This window comes from Oncorhynchus tshawytscha, linkage group LG01, assembly GCF_018296145.1.
Source record: "Oncorhynchus tshawytscha isolate Ot180627B linkage group LG01, Otsh_v2.0, whole genome shotgun sequence".
NCBI classification, from domain to species: domain Eukaryota; kingdom Metazoa; phylum Chordata; class Actinopteri; order Salmoniformes; family Salmonidae; genus Oncorhynchus; species Oncorhynchus tshawytscha.
This window is the reverse complement of record NC_056429.1, coordinates 23,296,395-23,320,897: the sequence shown is the minus strand read 5'-3', so window position 1 is coordinate 23,320,897 and position 24,503 is coordinate 23,296,395. Positions and strand designations below refer to the sequence as shown.

Below are 24,503 nucleotides of genomic sequence, written 5' to 3'. Positions count from 1 at the left end.
GTCTTCCTTTTCTTCATCCTGATCTAGATGAATGAAGCGGTCAGTTGGTCAGACTTGGGTTGCAATGCACTTGGAATTATAAGAGATTTCTCTGCCACATCCTTCCAGGGATAGTGCAATGATACTGTGGAATTTGTGCATTTTAAAAAGTAAATAGTGATGCAAGGCAGTATTTCTGTCTGAGTAGCAACCATAGCTCTCCCTTCTTGTGCCAGACAGTACAAGGACACTAAGGTAAACAAATATGAAATAAACCACATCCTTCAAAACATTAAGCCAATATATTTGCATAATTAGTAAGGAGAAAACATTTTGTTTTACAGTTGGACATTCTCCTAAGAATGTAGCATAATAGATTCTTGGCAAGGAAATAATACACAAAAGTTCATAACTGTTGTAATTGGCTCTTCCTTTGAGGTAAGTATACAGCCATAGAGGTATTCGGAAAATGCATCAAACGGATTCCAAAAGGTTTATTAAGACTTCATCGATGGCAAAAAAATACATAATATGGCAGATATATATATTAACAATTGTATTGATTGGTCAAAGCTACCATTCCTTTAAAATGACAGAAAATAGTGCAAAACTTTTCTGTATCCGAAATGGCTGAACATAACTTGCCAGGTAAGAAAATAGAGCCAAATCCCAAGCCCAAAATATATAATAAAGCAGTTTGAGCTTAACTTTGAGAATGTTATGGAATAAAAAAAATACATTAGATGAAAGAACTACAGAAAAGTGCAATGCCAGAAAAAAGAAAAAAAAAGTGAAACAGATACAAAATGTTATGAGCACTTCATACAAACCTAATGAACTAGGTAGACAAATCACACTTCGTAACAAATGTAATCCCTAAAAAAGCTCAAACGTTTAAAAATTTGAATACTGTATACTCGGTCAATGGTAGTGTATGAATGTAGATCAATTGCAACATTGACAGAAAAACACCAAATCTAATCTTGGTTTGCTTTAGTCTCTTATTATACTCCATAAGAAATCAAAGTAACTTAATTGGTGCACTAAAGATAACTACTGCAGTAGTTTCAAAATAACATACACAAAAACACATTACTCAACATAAAATATGCATAATTCAACCCTAAAGATAATTTTTACATACTTGCAGTCTAAATTGGGAGGTGATCTCACCTGTATATTCCTCCCACCTTTCATTTAGGTGCAAGAACAAAATGTACCTTCAGTTTCTAATACTAAAAGCTTGTGGTCTCTTCATACTTATCAGCAATGGTGGCTTGCTCTTCTGGGACAAACTCAGCTTCTACTCATCAAACTCTTTGGTGCTGATCCGTCTACAAAAGGAGTGGACGGGCACAGGGGCACCAACAATGCCTGGGTATGTTATCTAGGGGAGGAAAGAAAACAGGCTCAAATCTCATACACGTCAATGTAAGCAGTTGAAAAAAAAAAAAAAAAATCATAGAAAATTGATCAAGGAAGCTTTATAAAAATAAAAGCGACAGTAGTACTGTACCTGCACTTTCCTGAGGTAGGAGATGTGGTCCTGGACTGCATTCTGCAGATAGACATGCACCTGGAGGATCTCCTGGTGATGATCCATGAGGAAGGAGACCAGTCTGGTGGCCAGCAGCTCATCTAGGTCCATCTCCTCCTTACAGCCCAGCACACAGTGAGAGAACATATGCGCCATCTCAAAACGCAATGGGATTGAATAATGGAGTTGAGGACATGTTCATTTCATGCTCTTTTTAGGTTTACCATGTTCAGATCACGCAGAATTGTAAAACTTGTTTCTCCTCACCAGTGTGTGTGTTGCTATGGCGTCATGGAGCCGAGGCAGGTCCATGTTCTGACTCATCCGGGAGATCATTCTCATCAGCAGCTGGAGCTTCCTTCGGCTGGCAGGAGGCAGAAACAGGGTGCAGAGCTGCAGAGCCTCAATGGCCACCTGCTCCAACTGAGGCTGGAGGAGACCTTCACACAGATTGGGTGTGTGAAGTTGGCCCTTTGTACACATCAGATCATAATGATACACAACCACTAGAACTTGAGGCTAATGAAATACATTGACGTGACTGAAGCATCCGTGTGATTAAGTGGAAGAAATACATGGATATTGCAATGGCAAAAAAGCAATTGCTTCTCACTACAGTAATAACACTTGTACAAGTTACTAAATGTAATGTCATATCTAGGCATAGGGAGTATCAAGGCAGACTTTAAACAGAGCCGTTTAATGTTCTGGAGAGCATCCATATGGATACATTTGAAATTCTTCCAGTGATAACCTTAAAGGACAATTAGATCCTCACCCCACATTAGTGAAAGCCCAATGAGTAATGGTAGTCAGGTGTTAAGACATGCAAAAGCACAACACACAAGCATCAGTTAAGATGGCGCCGAAGAGAATGGCTGACGTTTTACATGCCCGTAACCAAATTGTGCCATTTTGTTCCTCTTTTGCATTGTTTGTAAATTATAACTTATTTTGTACATAACATTGCTGCTACCGTCGCTTATGACCAAAAATAACTTCTGGACATCAGAACTGGGATTACTCACCACAAACTGGAAGAAGCTTTTTCCTTTAACGAGTCCAACGATAAAGACATACTGCTCTCCCGGGAACAGGCCTAGTGCCCCATCCTTTGTGTCAATTCTACTTGCTAACATGCAATCATTGGAAAATAAAATTGATGACCTATGATTATCCTACCAACGGGACATTAAGTACTGTAATACCTTATGTTTCACTGAGACGTGGCTTAACGACAACAGGGATAATAGAGCTGGAGGGATTTCCAATGCACTGGCAGAACAGAGAAGCTACGTCTGGTAAGACGAGCGGTGGGGGTGTCTTGTCAATAACAGCTGGTGCGCGGTATCTAATAAAGAAGTCTCGAGGTATTGCACCTTATGATAAGCTGTAGACCACACTGTCTACCAAGAGAGTTCTATATCTATATTATTGATAGCAGTATATTTACCACTACAGACTGATGCTGGCACTAAGACAGCACTCAACCAACTCAATAAGGCCATAAGCAAACAAGAAAATACTCACCCAGAAGCGGCGCTCCTAGTAGCAGGGGACTTCAATGCTGGCAAACGTAAATCAGTTTTACCAAATTTTTACCAGCATATGCAACCAGAGGGGGAAAAATAAAAAAAAATAATAATAATAACTAGACCACCTTTACACAGATGCATACAAAGCTCTCCATTTGGCAAATCTGACCATAATTATATCCTGCTGATTCCTGCTTACAAGCGAAAACTAAAGCAGGAAGTACCAGTGACACGCTCAATACGGACGTGGTCAGATGACGCGGATGCTACAGGACTGGTTTGCTAAGACTGGAATATGTTCTGGGATTCATCCAATGGCATTGAGGAGTATACGACCTCAGTCATCGGCTTCATCAATAAGTGCATCGACAACGTCGTCCCCAGTGACCATACGTACATATCCCAACCAGAAGCCATGCATTACAAGCAACATCCGCATCGAGCTGAAGACTAGAGCTGCCGCTTTCAAGGAGCGGGACACTAATCTGGACGACTATAAGAAATCCCGCTATTCCATCAAACAAGCAAAGTGTCAATACAGGATTAAGATTGAAACCTATTACACCGAAATCCACTCCGATGTGGCAGGGCTTCAAAAATATTACGGACTACAAAGTCCAACTGGCAAGTATCTTCATTGGTATTTTCAACCTCTTCCTGTAATACCTACATGTTTCAAGAAGACCACCATAGTCCCTGTGCCCAAGGAAGCGAAGGTAACCTGCCTAAATTATTTCTACCTCGTAGAGCTCACGTCAGTAGCCATGAAGTGCTTTGAAAGGCTGGTCATGGCTCACAACAGCATCCTCCCAGACCCACTCTTATTCGCATACCGCCCCAACTGATCCACAGATGACGCAATCTCAAATCGCACGCCACACTGCCCTTTCCCACCTGGACAAAAGGAATACCTGTGTGAGAATGCTGTTCATGGACTACAGGTCAGCGTTCAACACCATAATGCCCACGAAGCGCATCACTAAGCTAAGGACCCTGGGACTAAACACCTCCCTCTGCAACTGGATCCTGGGACTTCATGTGCCGCCCCCAGGTGGTAAGGGTAGGCAACAACACCTCTGCCAAGCTGATTCCCCCCCTCCCCAGGGGTGTGTACTTACTCCCCTCCTGTACTCCCTGTTCACCCACAACCACGTGACCAAACACGATGCCAACACCATCCTTAAGTTTGCTGACAACATTGGTAGGCCTGATCACCAACAACGATTAGACAGCCTATAGGGAGGTGGTCAGAGAACTGGCAGTGTGGTGCCAGGAAAACAACCTCTCCTTCAATATGAGCAAGACAAAAGGAGCTGATCATGGTCTACAGGAAAAGGCGGGCTGAACAGGCCCCCATTAACATCAAAGGGGCTGTAGTGGAGCGGGTAGAGAGTTAAGTTCCTTGGTGTCGACATCATCAACGAGCTATCATGATCTAAGCACACCATGAGTCGTGAAGAGGGCACAAAAAAAAAAAAACGTTGCCCCCTCAGGAGACAGAAGATCTGGCATGGGTCCCCAGATCCTCAAAAAGTTCTACAGCTGCACCAGAGAGCATCCTGACCGGTTGCATCGCCGCCTGGTATGTCAACTGCTCAGCATCTGACCGTAAGGTGCTACAGAGGGTAGTGCGTACGGCCCAGTACATCACTGGGGCCAAGCTTCCTGACATCCAGGACCTATATAATAGGTGGTGTTAGAGGAAAATCCATAAAATTGTCAGAGACTTCAGTCACAAGTTATAGACTGTTTTCTCTGCTACCGCACCGCAAGCGGTACCGGAGCACCAAGTCTAGGACCAAAAGGCTCCTTAACAGCTTCTACCCCCAAGCCATAAGACTACTGAAAAATTCATCAAATTGCCACCGGACTATTACATTGACACTCCCCCGCCATTTGTTTTGATAAACAGCGAGTAGCAGCAGTGTACATCTATGCAGTCACTTCATCCCTGCCTACATGTACAAATGAACTCAACCTGTACCCACACACACTGACGTGGAACCGGTACCCCCTGTAAATAGCCCCGTTATTGTCACTTATTATTTTTTACTTTAGTTTATTTGGTAAATATTTTCTTCTTCTTGAACTTCACTGTTGGTTAAGGGCTGGTAAGTAAGCATTTCACAGGAAAGTCTACACTTGTATTCGGCACGAGACAAAGTTTGATTTGCAGACGCAGGCTTACTTTGCTCGGGACTCCGGTACCGTGCATAAGTGGACACCGAAGGCAGAGCAAGGGTCAGCCTAGACAGGTCCAGAGAGCTGACAGCGCCTGCTAACAGAGGGCTCTGGTCGGAGGTCCATGCTGCTGGCCCTCAGGTTGAGCAGACTGGGGCCCCTCAGGCCAATAATGGAGGAGTCTGGCTTCATGGTGATGTTTGCTACAGGGACATTAACACCAAAACAGCTGGCAGACATCTTTCTGTGCTTAGCTATATCCAAACAGGTACCAATGCTCCTTGGATATCTGACTGAATGAGGGGTTGTCCACTGGTAGGGAGATGCCGATTCTGGCGCAGTGAGCGCTACCCTCTACAGAAGTCACACCTGAACTGGTGTCACAACTAGGAGGAGTTCCCATGGTGACAAAGCCTTGGGATTCAGAGTTAGGGCAGCTGTCTGGCTGAGAGTGTTTTACTGAGGTGGAGTGCTGTACTTGCTTCCATTGTTACTTTTGCAGGACGCCAGACTCCCGGAAGACTGGAACAACTTGAGTCGGGAGCATAAAGTTGGACTCTGGCAATTCATCCAAGATTCTCTCCAGGGAACAGCTCCTGGGTCTGAGCCTAATGGACACGGCTCCACTGCTCTCTGACCGGGACAGGCTCAGACTGCTGCCTTCAAGGACATCCTCAGAACTGTTCGGAAGGAGTTCTGGGGATCCCCAGAACTGGCCCTTCAGCCTGGCAGGCCCATCTGGGGGACCCTCCTGGTACAACATGTCTTCAAAGCTGCATACGTGGACTGGGCATTCGAGCTGAGCACTTCCCTTATTGGTGAGTCGCCCTCATCAAAAGCCCCTTCCGAATTAAGCTCAACAGCAAAGATTCAGTAGATTTGAATTGGTTAACAGCACTGTTCATGTGATGGTTTTTTGCAGGCTGGGGGTAGCTTTGGATAGCTGGGCACCTCTTGGTTTTTTCACTTTCCTCAGTTTTAGGAGCCAAAATGTAGCCACATAAAACTAGCAAGGGACCAGACAAAAACAAAACTTGAAGACGGCAGGACAAACAAGAGTGGGCACATTTCTTGGGGGGGGAGGGGGGCTAAATTGGACACACGAGTTAGTAATAACACAAGTCACAGCGCAGTCGAGACATCCTCTATTATGAGGCAAATAAACCAGTTGCAGTTTCATGCTGCTTATATTAGATATGGTCAATCTTATTGTTCAACTGGAGAGTGAAGATATGTTTCAAACAATATCTCATCCAAAATAAGTTGTTTTCCCATTTACAGAGGCATTTCATAGAGAAGGATGAAAATGTAAAACACCATTCACATGACTCATATTAACTAATGTAAACCTGAATCCATTAACCACACCTGAGATGTGTACTGAGGTATACTCTAATTTACAAATAACTGCGAATGTTGCTAAAGATGGAGTGCAAATGACATTACGGGTGAATTGACCCTTTGCTAAGCCCCACACTGGACTTTGGGGCAACCAATGGCAGCACTCAAATGAGTGGGGGCACTTGCTACTGTTTATTCATGAAATGCAGAGTCTGTTGGAGTATTCTTCCAATCTGAAATTATACATTTGTTACATTGTTTGCTAGCTCTGCTGGTTAGCTAGTTAAGTTTCATAGACCACCAAACATTGCCAATGCTAGTCAGCCACTCAATATAACTTGTTTTCTCTAAATGCATGTTAACCAGTCAAGTTATGAATACAACTCCCATCTGCTGTCAACATCAGGGTATGATTTGAGAGCTCTAGCTACTTAGCGCCATGCTGAGTGAATTCAGAGCCATTCAATGGTTAGCCACACTACAAACATAATATTACCATGTTCATGTGAAGCAATTGTAATGACAGTCCACCACAACATATCCAATTTCCTGATTAGCAAGGGGTAGTCGGTCTTTTAATACACAATGAAATTGAACAGTTTGAGCTCAACAGTAACCAAAGGGGGCAGGGCTTAGAGAAGGGTAAATGTAATCCAGATTTTAGTAACACCTTAGGTTAGGGAGGAACAGAGAAACCATTGAAATTGAGTGTCATACAATTTCACCTTTGACAATAATGCATTCAATTCAAAAGTTTGTCAAATGTATACATACCCAAGATGTTGACAAACAACTTGTAGTATTCAGATGTGAGAATTGGCCGAGGGAGGCTATAGAAGTAGTCAGAGACCGTTTTAAACACATCCCTCTCAAACCCACGATAGGATGGCTGGCTGGCGTCATACTTCAGCCCTAGAATGGTATGGGTGATATTTGACATGTTGGTCTGAAACAAAAGCTCTCATATTGAGTCTTGTTTCATATGAGGGGAAATATTATTCATACAATACACACACACAAAAAAAGTAACTTACAGTTTGCAAGACCTTTCATTGCAGACAAAACCCAGTGTGGGAGGTCATCTGTGGGGAAAAAGCTTCAATGAGGTCCGGCAGGTCGCACTGAAATTGGTTACTTTTCCTCGCTGTCGAAATTTGCAAATTAAGTCCCATTTATTGTTTTTGGAATTTAATGCTCTTTGACTGTCTAGCTTTCATTTAGGTGATTATTACTGAGCTGGACACAGTCAAGAAACTATGAATGTACGTCCTTTATCATTTCTACACACCCGCGGGTCGGATTGGACCCCCTAGCGGGCTGGATCTGGCCTGCGGGCTGTATGTTTGATACCCCTGGTCTACACTGTGTAGACAGAGTGCAGATATAAAATCAGACCTACCCGTTTTATCCTCAAGTGTAACAACCCCATGCTTGTTCACAATGGTCATGTTGTACACAATGTTTTGAGGATTGACGTGTCTTGGATCCAAAACATCCTCAAGTGAGGTCAATCCCAATGTTCTCTGCAGGCTGAAAACATGAAATGGCAATAGATTAAGGATCTAATCATTCAAACTTTTGAGAAGAATTTAAGAGTGGATCTTACTGTGTGAGAGTGATGCCTCTCTAAACATCCTGGATTTCTTCCTCTGTTAGTACTCTGGGCTGTACCACTTCACTCACAGGCTCAGTCTCCATATCTTGTTTTGAGCGAACCACATTTTCCTGTGAAAAATAATAATGCATCTGTCAATTATGTAGACAAGTGAGGAACTCATACCAGAGACACTGCGGTTGCCCGGCAACTCATCCTCATCCACAGTTTTCAACTGGGTGAAACTTCCTATGGATCTGATAATTCCATCCAGGTCATCAGGAGGGATCAGCCAATGAATTACACTCGTGAGCAAACATTCGATATCTGCAGGTGGCGGTAAATCATCAACCTTGGCTTTATACCTGTTCAAAACACACTCCAGGTGGCAGTATGCACCATTTCAGTTTGTTTACCAACTCAGAAGTAGAAGAAAATGGACTACTTCAAAAATGGAGTTGGCCTCAATGGCGCTGCCCGTGTGCTTACAGACACCATAATGGGACAGATGCAGAGTCATCGATCATTCAACAGTCTGGATTTGCCCACTCCCCGACAACTTCTGGAATGCGAAACACTGACCGTTCTGATTGGTCCCGGAAACCAATGGTCTGGGCCATAACTGGCCTACATGATGTTGTTATCAACGTTGATACTCATTCTCAGATGTTAGAGACGATCCAATCGCTGATGAATTTGTTTTGTACAATGGCCCTCATGTTGACTTCATGTACACTACATGACCAAAAGTATGTGGACACCAGCTTGTTGAACATCTCATTCCAAAAATCATGGGCATTAATATGGAGTTGGTCCCCCCTTTGCTGCTATAAAAAGCCTCCACTCTTCTACGAAGGCTTTCCACTAGATGTTGGAACATTGCTGCAGGGACTTGCTTCCATTCAGCCACAAGAGCATTAGTGAGGTCGGGCACGGATATTGGGTGACCAGGCCTAGCTTGCAATCAGCATTCCAATTCATCCATACAGTGTTCGATTGGGTTGAGGTCAAGGTTCTGCAGGCAAGTCAACTTCTTCCACACTGATCAACAAACCATTTCTGTATGGACCTCGCTTTGTGCATGGGGGCATTGTCATGCTGAAACAAGAAAGGGGGATACCTAGTCATTTGTACAACAGTGCCTTCAACTGAAATGTGTCTTCTGCATTTAACCCACTCTGAATCAGAGAGGTGCGGGGGGCTGCCTTAAAATCGACATCCACATCTTTGGCACCCGGGAAACAGTGGGCTAACTGCCTTGCTCAGGGGCAGAAGGACAGATTTTTACCTTTCGGTTACTGGCCCAACGCTCTAACCACTAGGATACCTGCCGCCCTCCTACAAACTGTTGCCGCAAAGTTGGAAGCACAGAATCATCTAGAATGTCATTGTATGCTGTAGAGTTCAGATTTCCCTTCACTGGAACTACGGGGCCTAGTCCAACCATGAAAAACAGGCTCAGACCATTATTCCTTCTCCACCAACATTTACAGTTGGCACTATGCATTCAGGCAGGTAGCGTTCTCCTGGCATCCACCGAACCCAGATTTATCCGTCAAACTGCCAATGGCGAAGAGTGATTCATCACTCCAGAGTGCGAGTTTTATACTACTCCAGCCAACGCTTGGTACTGCACCTGGTGATCTTAGGCTTGTGTGCGGCTGCTCAGCCATGGAAACCCATTTCATGAAGCTCCTGACAAACAGTTATTGTGCCGACATTGCTTCCAGAAGCAGTTTGGAACTCGGTAGTGGGTGATGCAACCGAGGACAGACGATTATTATGCGCTTCAGGATTCGGCAGTTCCGGTTCTGTGAGCTTATGTGGCCGACCACTTCGCGGCTGAGACGTTTTCCACTTCACAATAACAGCACTTACAGTTGACCGGGGCAGCTCTAGCAGGGCAGAAATTTGATGGACTAACTTGTTGGCAAGGTGGCATCTTATTACAGTGCCACATTGAAAGTCACTGAGCTCTTCAGTAAGGCCATTCTACTGCCAGTGTTTGTCTATGGAGAATGCATGGCTGTGTGCTCAATTTTATACACCCGTCAGCCAAGGGTATGGCTGAAATAGGCAAATCCACTCATTTGAAGTAGTGTCCAGTGGAATTAAACTCAGGATGAGTCATCAGGCCATAATAGGGGTACATTTATAACATCAACAATACTTACTACAGTATCTTTGTCCAGTTTCTTGGAACTCCTACATTTGAAGCCTTCCTTTTCCCTCATTGAGAAACTCTTCTTTACTGATGCAGGCCCTGGCGCAAGTGGGCAATGGGGAATTCCCTTCAAAAGAGAAGGGAACCTAGGACATTCCAGGTGAAATTATTTAAATACTTTTGTGAAATCAAATGTATTGTCAATCATATACACAGTAAGGAAAAGTGTCAGACAAATATCAACATCAAGTATGCTTTGATATTGCATGTTTACAGATTCTACAATTCAAAAGAAACACACCAAATAGATCAATTTACATGTAGAGATGGCAGTTGTCCTCAAAATCTTCGGAACCCCATCTACCCTTTACATCCTCGATCACATGATTCTTGAGGAACTTCTTCAGCAGCTGGACAGTCTGTTGCCTGGTGACATCTGGTCCGAAGTTACTATTGTTCCTGAGCAGTTCATGCAACCAGTCGACAGCTGCCACAGCAGTAAAACAGTCCGCATACACTCTGAAGTGCTGCCGATATTTTGGCAGAGGCATTCCCGCTCGGAAAAGCTTTGCAACTTCATTCCACTGCAAATGGAAAATGTAAATAGCTGTATGCATGCATGCCTACAGTACTTTCTAAAAGATTAGCTAATTATCTGTAACATTGCATTTGGGTTGAAGTCCCAGTGCAGTCAAAAAGGTGATTTGTGTGATATTACTTTTAGCACACTAGGAGATTGGAATACTACTGTGAAAAAGATGCCGTTTTAGTGTGAGAGCTGTTTGAAAAGACTGAGTTTTGACCTGCCTGGCGACATAAATTAGTTAATAGACCAATAAGAAAAACAGTTCCAAAACTCTGCCTATAGGGCTCCGAAAGGACACGCCCCTCTTTCCACAATTTCGGTTCTGAAACTGACACTCACTCATTTGTAGCATACTAATTTCAACATGTGGTCACGTGTTTGTGTTTCCAAACATTGAATAGGTACAAAAATAATACATATATTTAAAAAAACATTTTTTACTGAGAAGAAAAGTCAAGGCTATGTAGATACCAGAGTTAGTTGTCGTACAAACTACTCATCCTGCGAACACATGACGGCACTCAATAGCTGCTGTATCGTCCAATCACAGCAGCTACAAGTCACTTAAACTGTTAGCGAACAGGTCATGTCACATCATGTGTTCAATAACAGATCATTGGACAATAGAGACTGCAAAGCTCATGCTAGTATAAGTTTTGGTGTTCTTTCAAACATAAACTGACAGTAAAAACATCATTTCTCAACACAGGTTGGAACTCTCATGTTTAGCAAAAGTCTACATTACAGAGTAATATCGCCAATATTTGATATCACTACGGGTTTCGTGGATTGAGAATCCATGTCCAGAATCGCTCGTTGCAGCTCTAACAGCTAGTTTTCCCCTCCCCACTCAGACCACTCCCAGACAGTAATAGTACATTTTTAACGTAACCTTTATTTAACAAGGCAAGTCAGTTAAGAACAAATTCTTATTCACAATGACAGCCTATCCTGGCCTGCACTGGGCCAATAATGCGCCGCCCTTTGGGACTCTCAATCACAGCCAGATGTGATACAGCCTGGAATCGAACCAGGGACTGTAGTGACTCCTCTTGCACTGAGATGCAGTGCCTTCGACCATTTTTCTTTCTTATTTACCATTTTAATTGAAAACAATCACAGTAAGGTACTTAATTGTAACGCAGAAATAACTTGATATTGAGCTAAAAACAGCTACATTGGAACTTTAAACTATGTAGTTAAGCTGATTAAGGCACATCCTAAAACATTGGCAAGCAAGCAAACTATTGGGACAGAGGCATATACACAGAGTATACAAAACACCCTCCTAATATTGAGTATATTTGCCCTCAGAACAGCCTCAATTCATCAAGGCCTGGACTTTACAAGGTGTTGAAAGCGTTCCCAATTAGCATTAAAATATTCCCCATGTAATGTTATGTACCTGAATGTCTAGAATGAGCATTATGATGCATTTATGTTACACTTCAACATTCTATGGCAGCCATGTTAGCTCCCCATTAACATTACATGGGGAATATTTAAACAATAATCTGGGTGGTTCGAGCCCTGAATGCTGATTTGCTGACAGCCTTGGTTTATCAGACCGTATAAACTCACCCCATTCCGTACAAATGTGCGCAATCGCAACATTCAAACGAGGCTACAAAGAAAACTAATGGGACTGTAGCGACTGTGTTGACTTCAAAATCGGGGGTGTGAACTAGGTTTCTATTCAAGCGCTGATCGACATGGTAGGTGTTTAGGTCATGTAATTGATTCTGTTGGAAAGGAAAGAAATTGTGCTTTACAATGGTATTGACATTACAGTTGATCTGGAAGTATTACGTTTTTGGGGCGCTAAAATAAAGGCAATTGTATAGGTTACCACGGGTATGACAAAACATTTGTTGTAGTGTTCTAAATATATTAGTTTATAATAGCAATAAAGGTGCCCTCGTGTTTCCCAGACGAAACAGGAAGTTAGAGTACATATACTATGACACCTTTGACATTTTTGTTGGATTTGGGATTTGTTGTGACTTTCGGCTGTTCGGCTGGCCTCAAAAGTGTGCCCGAAGTTCGGGAGCCGAAGTCAACGCCCCATCGTCCATGATTGGTCAACTGTAGGGATTATTCAATAAAGTAGTCATTCAGCGAGAGACAATACTGTGCCAACCATTTTAGTTAGATGTAAAATTTCGCAACCTTAGATTAATTCTGACTATTTTGAGGAAGTGGATACTGCCTACGATGTCTCAAAATGGACAAATAGTACTGTTTGTGTTTTTTTTTTCAAGCGTTATTTTAAGGGAGTATGCAAACACTAGGTTCGCATAGCCAACGTCAGCCGAACTGAAACGTGCTGATATCTTCAGGCACCTCGGGGTTCGTGGTATTTGACCAATATACCACGGCTAAGGTATCCAGACACTCAGCGTTGCGAAAGAGCAACCCGTACGCTTCGAACACATCGACCGCTCTTTGCATTTTGGTACAAATTGAAACGCTGCGTCTGCATTGCGTTCGGTGTGGAGCATACGGAACGTGTGAGTCAAACTATGTTTAGACAGAAATGGTAGCAGAAAGTCAATGTCGAACTTTTGTAGCATACATATCCGGTTGATGCTGGTACTATTTGCGCAATGATACTGTCGGTGTGTTCGAAGCGTCATCTATGGTATATTGGCCACATACTACTACCCCCGCGCCCCCTTTCTGCATGTTTAGAAATAAAACAATATTCAACATTCTAAAAGAAGGCCTAATTATTCGTAAGGCTCTGTATCGAGAGCTTTACTGCTAATCCTAACATATTGTTGGCTCGGGGTTGTCTGTCTGGCTAAAAATTAAACAAAAGACAGTGTTATTTTGCATTTTGAGTGATCTGCACAGATCTTAGTTAACTACTTCCCAGTCAACTTGCAGCATTATTTATTTCACCACATTGCACTGGCTAGCAAGCTAATTTAACGGTCAACTTCATAACACGAAAATATTACCAGTTTTGTCGCCCTGTAAGGACCGGGAGTGACAAGCGAACTCATAATAATGAAGCTAGAAACGGAAGACAATCAACATGCAAAAACACACATTGTCTTAGTGTGTTGCTAGCAGGGGCCAACTTGACACATTCTCAACGGCGCCGAAGTCACAGATCAAATAAAGAGTTCACTGGCGTTACACACTATTTAAATGATGAGCCTTGTTCTGGAGGCAGCTGATTGAACATTTGTCACGTGACTATTCATAGGCGGACAAATTCAATAAAAGAGTACTGTACAAATAGGTGAGACCTTTGACAAGACTCATAAGTGATTATGCCAACACGGGCAACAATGTATCAAATCTCAGAGATTATCAAAATGATATATCATGTAGCAGTGAATTCTGAGAACCATAATTTATAGTGAAACATTGAATGCAGACTGCCACCTGGTGCATGCACTATGACCCTACAACCAACAAAGCAGTACATACAGTAAGCAACAATGTATCAAATCTCATCAGAGATGATCAAAATGATATCATGTAGCAGTGAATTCTGAGAACCATAATTTATAGTGAAACATTGAATGTAGACTGCCACCTGGTGCATGCACTATGACCCTACAACCAACAAATCAGTACATACAGTAAGCCACTACAAGCTGTTGTTTTGGCTTAGTTTAGTTAACAACATTTAGTTATAGCCTAAACATACCTACAGTGAGCCAGTACTGTAAACATTAGCATATATAAACTATATGCCTGAAGGAATAACTTATTGAATGACATGTTACCATTCATGACACATTCAGTAACTGATCACAAACAGTCTGGTAGTTCTTTGATGTTTTATTTATTTAACTAGGCAAGTCAGTTAAGAACAAATTCTTATTTCCCCCAGCCAAACCCAGACAACACTGGGCATCCCAATCACAGTCAGATGTGATGCTGCCTGGATTTCAACCAGGTACTGCAGTGACACCGGAATGCAGCGGCGTAGACCACTGCACCACTCGGGAGCCCAAGTTGGATGTGATTGGCATCCAACTTTGGTACTGAGTTTTTTTGTTGTTGTCTAAACTGTCTACAATAAAGCTGCTCATTAAAAGCTGCAGGCTAAATTGTGCAGATGGGCATAAATACTGCATTGGAAATGAAACTCCACTCTTGAAAGAAGGAAGAAAATGAGGTGTTAAAGGCCCTGTACAGTCAAACATGATTTTGCTGTGTTTTATATATATTTCCACACTATGAAGTTGGCATAAGACCTGATTTCAAATGCATGTGTATTTGAGTATATGTTGTAGAAAATATTTTTTTCTGTCTATTTGAGTATTTTCAATTACACAACCCAAAATCAGTACAGTTATTTGAGTATTTTATTTATTTTTATTAAACCTTAATTTAACTAGGCAAGTCAGTTAAAAACAAATTCTTATTGACAATGACAGCCTACATTTTAATGGTTATTTGTAGAAACCAAATAGTTGATGGAATTGTATTTAATAGGATTTTCAAATACTTGGGTTAAATGCATGGGAATGTATTGGAGTCAGTGTATAACAATTTTTCAAATACTTTCCAAGTGTATTTCCAAATACATGAACATTTTTACCTACTTGTCTTTTCAAATAAAATATATATGAATACTTTCTTCGAAATGTATGTGAAGGTAATTGAGATATAGTATTTGGACCCAGGTCTGGTTGGAATAATTCCTGTGAAATTGTGAAAATGATGATTAATGCCCTTTTAGTGTAAAAGCTGTTGGAAAATACCACCTGAAATTTCAATTTTGCCTACTTGGTGACATCACCAGGCAATATAAGTTAATAGACCAATAAAGGGAGTTTCAAACCTCTATGCCAATAACAGTTCATTTTCAGGTTACATATCCCTCCCATTAGGCTTGACCAATTAGTCCCCTCACTCAGACCACTCCCAGACAGTGCTAGCAAAATTCTTGCTTGAGAAATTGCTATTTGCTAAGAAGTTATTTTTATTAATTTTGAAAATTGAAAACAATCCCAGTAAGGTACTTCATTGTTACCCAGAAATGTTTTGACATTGAGATAAAAATGTCTGTATTGGAACTTTAAGAATTGGGCTTTGGGGAACAGATCTGCTGAGCTGAAAGCGTACTAGTGTGGTTCTCTCTGATCAGATCTTCGGAGGAGGCAGCTTCAGAACTACATACAGTCCCTCCTGCTGAGTTGTGCAGGACAGGAACCTCTAATACTATCATCTCATCACCGAGGGCCTCCACTATCCAGGGTTACTGCCTGGTTCCCGTAGACAAGTCCTCCCTTGTCTAATAGTAATATTATTCTACAACTTAACTCTGGATTCTAATCATATTTTGCAATATTGAATTATGGGTGCACCTTTCCTCAGGACATGGGAAAGGTAGTAACACAGCAGGGAACTGTTGTGTGGGAATAACAACTGTAATCGTGTGTATAAAGCCATAGAATGTCTTTACCCCTGTGCAATATCAGGATAACAATAACAATATGTTATTTGGGTATTATGGTAATCATTTGTTGTTGCATAGATCTTTGTAAAAACCTTTGAAAAACAATATGTTGAGGGTGGGGAGAGTTTGACAGATGGGTGGGAAAATAAAGGAAGTCACTCTACTTTGTATAACAAAAGGCCTGGGTGAGTTAAATTACAGTGGGACACAGCTGGATAGCAACACGATGTGTAAATCATCTAATGAGGCCCTCTCCTTTTGTCTCTTTAAAAATGTTTCTGAACTATGCTTCAAACATTTTCTAATGAACTAATAAACCAATGTGTATAGCAATTTTGACTTGTTTTGTCTTTTCCTTCTTTTTTGCAAAATAGCACAAAGAAAACAGTGATATTATATAAATGGTTTTCTCTAGACTCATAACAACCACCTCCTGCAGTATGTTATCCAGTTAGGCATTGCTGTGACACAAAATATGAAAGTAAATAAAAGGAGGTTAGATACACATGGTCAAAAAAAGGTTAGGGTAGTGCTTTAGATTTGCTAATGTCAGTACTGATTGTAAGATATAATACTCACTGCAACCATCCCCACAAGCCACCAAACTCTCTTTAGCAGTGATTTAGATCTGCAGCAGAGCACAGTCTACTGCAGTAGAGAGGTATATGACATATATGGACATAAGTGAAGGCAGGGGCGAAATTAAGGCGTCCCCATGCTTCCCAGCCGAAACAGTTCCTCCATATATTATGACGACTTTTTGTGACGTTTTTGTTAATATTGGACACAACATTTTTTCTGGAGGCAACCCGAAGTCCGGAGCCGAAGTCTACGCACCTTCCTCGGTGATTGGTCAACAGCAGGGATTCTTCAATAAAGTCTTTATTATCATTCAACGAGAGACGACTCGTTTTCCTGCAAATGAAAAATACTGCACCTAGCATCTTAGTTAGATGTAAAAGATCTCTTCGGCAAAAATGTCAAAATTAATGACAGATTTCTTGAGTTATCTTAGATTCATTCAGACTATTTTGAGGTAGCGCATACTGGCTACGGTGTCTCAAAATGGACAAACAGTACTATTGCCGCTTTTTCTCATTTTTTAAAGCTAAGCTCTTTTAAGCGAGTATGCGAGCACACTTGTTCGGTTCGGCCAGCCACTTGGCTAGGCGCCAGCCGTACTGAGGCATGCCGACGCCTTTAGTGATTTGGAGGACTCAGGCAGAGGCCAGTCTGAGACCCCCCACCCATGTTTAACATATTCATGGCTACTGAATGAAGAGCTGTTCTGAGCCATCTCTTTCAGGTGAACTATGCAGAATGAAAAGGCTAACTGAAAATACTTGAAATGCTTTTTACTAGTAACAACCTTTTCATTACCACATCACTTTTCATAGCTCAGGCAGTAGGAAGCTCTCTTCTCCATTTATGTGCAGATGATACAGTCTTATACTTAGCTGGCCCCTCCCTGGATTTTGTGTTAAATGCTCTACAACAAAGCTTTCTTAGTGTCCTACAAGCTTTCTCTACCCTTAACCTTGTTCTGAACACCTAGAGCTTGAGGTAGTCACCTCACACAAGTACTTGGGAGTATGGCTAGATGGTACACTGTCCTTCTCTCAGCACATATCAAAGCTGCAGTCAAAGTTAAATCTAGACTTGGTTTCTTCTATCGTAATTGCTCCTCCTTCACCCCAGCTGCTAAACTAATCCTGATTCAGATGACCATCCTACCCATGCTAGATTACGGAGACATCATTTATAGATCGACAGGTAAGGGTGCTCTCGAGCGGCTAGATGTTCTTTACCACTCGACCATCAGATTTGCCACCAATGCTCCTTATAGGACACATCACTGCACTCTATACTCCTCTGTAAACAGGTAATCTCTGTATAAATCAAATCAAATGTTATTGGTCACATACACATGGTTAGCAGATGTTAATGCGAGTGTAGCGAAATGCTTCTGCTTCTAGTTCTGAACGTGCAGTAATATCTAACAAGTAATATAACAATTTCACAACAACTACCTTATACACACAAGTGTAAAGGAATGAATAAGAATATGTACATATAAATATATGGATGAGCAATGGCTGAACCGCATAGTTAAGATGCAGTAGATGGTAAACAGTACAGTATACACATTTGAAATGAGTAATGTAGGGTATGTAAACATTATATAAAGTGGCATTGTTTAAAGTGACTAGTGATACATTTATTACATCCATTTTTTTATTATTAATGTGGCTAGAGATTGAGTCAGTATGTTGCCAGCAGCCACTCAATGTTAGTGATGGCTGTTTAACAGTCTGGTGGCCTTGAGATAGAAGCTGTTTTTCAGTCTCCCGGACCCAGCTTTGATGCACCTGCATTGACCTAGCCTTCTGGATGATAGCGGGGTGAACAGGCAGTGGCTCGGGTGATTGAGGTCCTTGATGATCTTTTTGGCCTTCCTGTGACAGCGGGTGGTGTAGGTGTTCTGGAGGGCAGGTAGTTTGCCCCCGGTGATGCGTTGGGCAGACCTCACTTCCCTTTGGAGAGCCTTACAGTTGTGGGTGAAGCAGTTGCCATACCAGGCGGTGATACAGCCCAGCAGGATGCTCTCGATTGTGCATCTGGTGGTGGCCCGTCAGAAAATCCAGGACCCACTTGCATAGGGCGGGGTCAAGACCCAGGGTCTCAAGCTTAATGACGAGTTTGGAGGGTACTATGGTGTTAAATGCTGAGCTGTAATCGATGAACAGCATTCTTACATACAGTAGGTATTCCTCTTGTCCAGATGGGTTAGGGCAGTGTGCAGTGTGCAGTGTGCAGTGTGATTGCGTCGTCTGTGGACCTATTGGGGCGGTAAGCAAATTGGAATGGGTCTAGGGTGTCAGGTAGGGTGGAGGTGATATGATCCTTGACTAGTCTCTCAAAGCACTTCATGATGACGGAAGTGAGTGCTACGAGGCGATAGTCGTTTAGCTCAGTTACCTTAGCTTTCTTGGGAACAGGTGATTGACTGTAGAACCTGGCACATACGTCTCGTGTCTGAGCCATTGAATTGCGACTCTACTTTGTCTCTATACTGACGCTTAGCTTGTTTGATTGCCTTGCAGTGGGAATAGCTACACAGTTTGTATTCGGTCATGTTTCCGATTGCATTGCCATGATTTAAAGCAGTGGTTCGTGCTTTCAGTTTTGCGCGAATGCTGCCATTAATACACAGTTTCTGGTTTAATAGTCACCGTGGGTACAACATCACCGATGCACTTGCTAATGAACTCGCTCACCGAATCAGCGTATACATCAATGTTGTTGTCTGAGGCTATCCGGAACATATCCCAGTCCATATGATCGAAGCGATCTTGAAGCATGGAATCAGATTGGTCAGACCAGCGTTGAACAGACCCGAGCACGTGCGTTTCCTCTTTTAGTTTCTGTTTATAGGCTGGGAACAACAAAATGGAGTCGTGGTCAGATTTGCCGAAAGGAGGGCGAGGGAGGGCTTTGTATGCGTCACGGAAGTTAGAGTAGCAATGATCCAGAATTTTGCCAGCCTGGGTCGCGCATTCGATTTGCTGATAAAATTTAGGGAGCCTTGTTTTCAGATTAGCCTTGTTAAAATCCCCAACTACAATAAATGCAGCCTCAGGATATGGGTTTTCCAGTTTACATAGAGTCCAATGAAGTTCTTTCAGGGCCGTCGAGGAGTCTGCTTAGGGGGGGAATATACACGGTTGTGATTATTATCAAAGAGAATTCTCTTAGTAGATAACGCGGTCGGCATTTGATTGTAAGGAATTCTAGGTCAGGTGAACAAAAGGACTTGAGTTCTTCTATGTTGTTATGATCACACCACAACACGTTAATCATGAGGCATACCCCCCCCCACCCCTCTTCTTACCAGAGAGATGTTTGTTTCTGTCGGCGCGATGCATGAAGAAACTGGGTGGCTGTACTGACTCTGAAAACGTGGGGGACGATCCTACTGGGATCCGATCCATTGTCCTGGGTGGTGGTCCAAACAGAAGATCCGCTTCGGGAAAGTTGTATTCCTGGTCGTAATGTTGGTAAGTTGACATTGCTCTTATATCCAATAGTTCTCCCCAGCTGTATGTAATAAGACTTAAGATTTCCTGTGGTAACAGTGTAATATGTATATAATAATACATTAAAAAAAACAGAATACTGCATAGTTTCCTAAGAACGCGAAGCGAGGCGACCATCTCTGTCGGCGCCATTATTACTGTTGCAAGACCCACTGGTTGATGCTTATTTATAAAACTCTCTCACTTCCCCCCATCTGAGATATCTACTGCAGCCCTCATCCTCCACTTACACACCCATTCTGCCAGTCACATTCTGTTAAAGGTCCCCAAAGCACACACATCCCTGGGTCGCTCGTCTTTTCAGGTCGCTGCAGCTAACGAATGGAAAGAGCTGCAAAAAACACTCCAACTGGACAGTTTTATCTCCGCCTCTTCATTCAAAGACTCAATCATGGACATTTTTACTGACAGTTGTGGCTGCTTTGCGTGATGTGTTGTTGTCTCTACCTTCTTGCCCTGTCTGCTGTTGTCTGTACCCAATAATGTTTGTACCATGTTTTGTGCTGCTACCATGTTGTGCTGCTACCATGCTGTGTTGTCATGTGTTGCTGCCTTGCTATCTTGTTGTCGTAGGTCTCTTTATGTAGTGTTGTGTTGTCTCTCTTATCGTGATGTGTGTTTTGTCGTATATTTATATTTATATATTTTTAATCCCAGCCCCCGTCCCCGCAGGAGGCCTTTCGCCTTTTGGTAGGCCGTCACTGTAAATAAGAATTTGTTCTTTAACTGAGTTGCCTAGATAAATAAAGGTTAAACTAAATAAATACAAATTAAACATAGAATAGGGGTGGGCAGTAATTTTTGCTTGAGGGCCACATCAGGATTTTAAATTAATCGGAGGACTACACAGATTTTTAGGTTAAAGGCAATTTTTGAGACAGAAAAGGGGCAGTTGTTTTAAATAAATACAGTCACTAGTAAAAGTCTAAACACCCCTTGCACACTATTCACATTTTGTTGCCTAAAAATAAAATTGACTATTGTAGTGGCAGCATCATGTTATGGGTATGCTTGTCACCGGCAGGGACTCAAATAAAAATCACATTTTATTTGTCAAACGGGCCGAATACATATGGTGTAGACTTTGCTGTGAAATGCTTGCTACAGAGCCCTTCCCAACAAAGCAGATTTTAAAATAGTAACACGAGGAATAAAACAAAATACACAAGAATAGAGCTATATGCAGGGAGTACCTGTACCAGATCAATGTGGAGCTATATACAGGGAGTACCAGTACCAGATCAATGTGGAGCTATATACAGGGAGTACCAGTACCAGATAAATGTGCAGAGGTACGAGGTGTTTGAGATAAATATGTACATTAAGGCAGGGTAAAGTGACTAGGTATCAGGATATATAATAATATTATATTTTTTGTATTTTTTATTTACCCTTTATTTAAGTAGGCAAGTCAGTTATTAAGAACAAGTTCTTATTTTACAATGATGGTCTACCCTGGCCAACCCTTTCCCCAACCCGGATGACGCTGGGCCAATTGTGCGCCGCCCTATGAGTAAGAGTGCAATAAAGAACAGACAAGCAGCAGCAAATGATGAGTGTAGAAGTGTGTGCGTGTGTGTGTGTGTAATGTGTGTGTATGTGTGTTTGTATTGTGTCAATATGCGTGTGTGTGTGTGTGTGTGTGTTATATGTGTGGGTTTTGTGTGGGAGTGTCAATGTAGTGTGTGTGAGTGAGTGTGTATATGGTGTGTATATATAGTCTAGTGAGTGTGCATAGAGCCAGTGCAGATAGTTTGGGTACCATTAATTGACTATTTAGCAGTCTGGCTACATAGCAGTCTTTTGTCTTGGGGGTAGAAGCTGTCTCTGAGCCTTTTGGTCTGAGGGCCGATGCTTAAGTACCATTTGTCGGATGATAGCAGAGTGAACAGTCTATGGCTTGGATGGCTGGAGTCTTTGGTATAGAGGTCCTGGATGGCAGGGAGCTCAGCCCCAGTGATGTACTGGGCTGTCCGCACCACCCTTTGTAGCGTTTTGCAGTTAAGGGCAGTGCATTTGCCATACCAAGCGGTGATGCAGCTGTCAAATCTTTTCAGCCTCTGCATGACTGTGCGGGTGTGTGTGGACTATGTTAAGTCCTTAGTAATGTGGACGCCAAGGAATTTGAAGTTCTTGACCCGCTCCACAACAGCCCTGTTGATGAGGATGGGGGTGTGCTTTCCCCTATTTCTCCTATAGTCCACAATCAGCTCCTTGGTCTTAATGATGTTGAGGGCGAGGTTGTTGTCCTGGCACCACACTGCTAAGTCTCTGACCTCCTCCTTGTAGACGGACTCATTGTGGTCGGTGATCAGGCCTACCACTGCTGTGTTATCATCAAATTTGATGATGGTGTTGGAGTTGTGCATGGCCACGCAGTTGTGGATGAATTAGGAGTACAGGAGGGGAATAAGCACACACCCCTGAGGGACACCCATGTTGGGGGTCAGCATGGCGGAGGAGTAATTGCCTACCCACACCACCTGGGGCCGACCAGTCAGGAAGTTCAGGATCCAGTTGCAGAGGGAGGGGTTCAGTCCCAAAGGTCCCTAGCTTGCTGTTGAGCTTGGAGGGGACTACGGTGTTGAATGCTGAGCTGTAGTCTATGAACAGCATTCTCACAGGTGGGAGAGAGCAGTGTGAAGTACAATTGAGATTGCGTCATCTTGGATCTCTTGGGGAGGTATTCGAATTGGAGTGGGTCTAGGGTGTCTGGGATGATGGTGTTGACGTGTGTCCATGACCAGCCTTTCAAAGCACTTCATAATTACAGATGTAAGTAATACAGGGTGATAGTCATTTAGGCAGGTTACCTTGGAGATCCTGGGAACAGGGACAATGATGGTCAGCTTGAAACATGTTGGGATGACAGACTGGGACAAGGTGAGATTGAGAATGTCTGTGAAGACACTTGCCATCTGGTCTGCGCATGTTTTGAGAACACTCCCTGGTATTCCTTCTGGGTAAGCGGTTTCTTATTTGTTTATGGCCCCATACAGTTTGTTGAGTGCCAGAGTGGTGTTGGCTTGTGGAGGGATGTAGACAGCTGTGATGGTTATGGATGAGAACTCTTTTGGTCGATAAAAGGGTCTGCAGCTTACCATTAAGTATTCTTTATCAGTTGAGCAAAAGCTTGACATTTCCTTCACACTTGAAGCACCACACCAGTTGTTATTTATGAAAAAACACACTCCACCTTCTTTTGACTTCCCCAAAGCCGATCCTGCCGCTGCATGGAGTATCCACCGAGTACTACGTGCATAGCGTCATCATCCAGCCACGTTTCCGTAAGACATTTAATATTGCAGCTTTTCAAATCTCTTTGATAGGATACTCTCAAATGAAGCTCATCCATCTTATTCTCGGGTGACTGGACATAGAATGAAGGGGAGCGCTCGTTTTTTTCTTCGCCTCAATTTCAACAGGACTCCACCTCACCTCTCATCTCCTGCGGCTACTGCCTGTTGCGTTTTGGTAGTCTGTTGGACAAAGGAATACAATTCATTTGGAAATGCTTCTATGATTTTCATTCACTTTGAAAATGTAGAGTACAGGTTGTGTAGATCTGTAGGAAAAAACTAACTTAATCCCCTTTCAGACTGTGCAAGTTGTGTGTAGACTTTCATTTGGCACTGCAGGTCCATTATAATTTCTACATATTCAATCTGTTTATAGCACTATCAAGTTAGGGATTCTTGGGCCGACACCCATACCTGATATTTTCTTTGCAATATTGATCAATACCAATATTTTTCTTCTTCATTTTATCGACTTTTTAACCATTCTAGCACAAATACAAACTGCAAACACAGTTTCTATGTTCATAAGGCTAATAAGAAAAAATATCAATTAGCTTGAATATTGGAAAGTGGAATGCATCAAAAAGGTATTGGAAAGTTCCAGAAATCATCAGGGAAGATCATCAGGTAATAATTATGTTTGTAGAACAATCACAGTCCCTTCTACAGTGTCCTGCACGGCTTGTGCACATCGTAGAAGGAAATAGTAGACAAGACATGTACGTTTTCCTGAGAGTCATAGCTTTCAGGAATGGGGTCGTAATA

At 42.4% G+C, this 24,503-nt stretch overlaps 1 pseudogene; it reads right to left on the bottom strand.

Moving 5' to 3' along the window:
* Nucleotides 1-372: 372 nt before the first annotated feature.
* LOC112244990 overlaps nt 373-24,503 on the bottom strand; it is a 99,167-nt pseudogene continuing 75,036 nt past the window's right edge.